The sequence below is a fragment of the Macrobrachium nipponense genome, chromosome 40 (genome assembly GCF_015104395.2).
Source record: "Macrobrachium nipponense isolate FS-2020 chromosome 40, ASM1510439v2, whole genome shotgun sequence".
In the NCBI taxonomy this organism is placed as follows: Eukaryota; Metazoa; Arthropoda; class Malacostraca; order Decapoda; family Palaemonidae; genus Macrobrachium; species Macrobrachium nipponense.
This window is the reverse complement of record NC_061101.1, coordinates 15,609,203-15,611,702: the sequence shown is the minus strand read 5'-3', so window position 1 is coordinate 15,611,702 and position 2,500 is coordinate 15,609,203. Positions and strand designations below refer to the sequence as shown.

Genomic DNA, 2,500 nt, shown 5'->3' with positions numbered 1-2,500 from the left:
GAAACTATATATATATGATTCTCCCAACTTCTTTCCTGCTGTATATGATTTAGAGTCTGGTTTCCAAGCGGATGGATTTTGGTCCTGTAAAAATTGGACACGACGCTCTCCTCGATTCCCCAAAATCAATTGCAGAGCAGCTTACTGGACGTGAGCTATCATAAGCACGGTCCAATTGCAAGAATATTGTCTCCATTATTGACGGCAGAAGTAGTACACTAGTACTTGTACATAACAAATCGACGTTGTGAGAAAGGCGAGAGAATCTTTTCCTTTTGCAGAAGACCAAATCAATCTTACAGTTTGTGCACAAACAGACGGTTTTATCTCGCGTGGCAAACATACTTATTTTGTATGTGTGTGTGTTTGTTTATTTTTTTATTAACTCCACATTCTGAGCTTGTTTACATTTTATATTCTGCGGAATTTCTCCAATAGCAGTGGGACATAACGAGAACCTATTGAATTTCCCAGAATGATAAGATATTTAGGATATTTGTGCAAATGAATGATGACACTTGGGAAGACTGCATATCCAAACGCAAATGACACACACGGGAAATCTAAATCAGAATTAACATTACCATGAAAATAAATAGCACTGATCATTCTGGGAAATTCAATAGGTTCTCGTTCTGTCCCACTGCTATTGGAGAAATCCAGCTGAATATAGAGGTAAACAAATTGAAAAAATGTAGAGTCGATAAAAAAACAAAAACAAACACACACACATTCACATTGTGTGCGCGTATGTGCGTATACTAACATGAAGAATTCCAGAAAATGCAGAAATAGCGACTTTCTTGTGGTTTATCGTAACTTTATCGTAGATGCCACCTGCTTTGGCAAAAATGCCACCGAGGGACGTAGGGACGGGCAACGGCATAGGCTAGTCTTACCTAGGGCATAGCGGAAGGAGCGTTTGACAGCCCGTGAAAATATTAAAACTGCTTATTATTATTATTATTATTATTATTATTTTATTATTATTATTATTATTATTATTATTATTATATGCTTTTCCTTTTCACGATTAAAATTATAGCGTTTGACAGCCCGTGAAAATATTAACCTGCTATTATTATTATTATTTATTTTTTTTTTGTCTATCACAGTCCTCCAATTCGACTGGGTGGTATTTATTATTATTATTATTGTTATTATTATTATTATTATTATTATTATTATTATTATTATTATTATTATTATTATTATTATTTTCTTTTCTTTTCTTTTTTATCACAGTCATCGTATTCGACTGAGTGGTTTTTATAAGTGTGGGGTTCCGGGTTGCATCGTGCCTCCATTAGGTAGGAGTCCATCACTTCTCTTACCATCCCAAGAGCTTGCAATATCTCCAATAATTCTAATGGCGCCACAATATAAAATTGGCCGTGTTTGAAAATAAACAGCCCAGTGGAGATAACAATTGAGGCGGATAACCACCTTATATTCTCTCCTTAAGTTCTATTCTGAATCCCATTCAAAGCACTGACTCGAAGGATCTGTTTCTCAAATAACAGGCGGAAATGAAAGTAAGACTCAAATTACAGAACCTGGACAGCTAAGTAGCAAGAGACGGAAGGAAGAGATGAAAGGGTAATATATATATATATATATATACATATATATATATCCTATATATATATATATATATATATATATATATATATATATATATGTATAGGTATATATATCGATATATATATACTATATATATATATATATATATATAAATATACATATATATTTATATATATATATATCGATATATATATATATATATATATATATATATATATATATATATATATATATATATATCACTGCAGCACGTGATATGAATGAAAACAATAGGGAGGGATCAAAAAGGTTCCGTTTGTAAACCGGTCAGGATCATTTGCACATGCAAGCCATAATGACAACATTGTAGTAGTATTAATAGTAGCACTTAATAAAAAAGACCACTGCTTTTTATTGCTGCTGCTGCTGCTCTAGCCACCACTACTACTACTGCTGCTATGACTACTGCATCTGCTGATATGCTGTGATGACAACACCAATAATTTAAACTGTATTAACAAATGGTCTGTATTTATTATGTATATAATGTGTGTATGTTTTATTCTTGACAATAGGTATGTGTATATATATATATATATATATATATATATATATATATATATATAAATATATATATATATACTATATATATATATAGTATATATATATATATATATATATATATATATATATATATATATATATAATATATATATATATATATATATATATATATATATATATATATACATACATATAGACGATTAATTAATACAGTTATGACCGCTTCTTAGTTTTTCGACGTGTGAAAAATAAGTATGAATAATAATTAAGATAGGACATAGACTTACATTATTGGTGTTGCCATTATCATAGAGCATAATTATCAGCAGATGCGGTAAGTCATAGCAGTAGTAGCAGCGATAGCAAGCAGCAG

The 2,500-nt window shown here is 30.6% G+C and overlaps 1 protein-coding gene across 4 annotated transcripts in view; it reads right to left on the bottom strand.

Moving 5' to 3' along the window:
- LOC135211951 (single-minded homolog 1-like) overlaps nucleotides 1-2,500 on the bottom strand; it is a 144,493-nt gene that overhangs the window by 128,561 nt on the left and 13,432 nt on the right. The gene's annotated exons all lie outside the window — the stretch shown is intronic.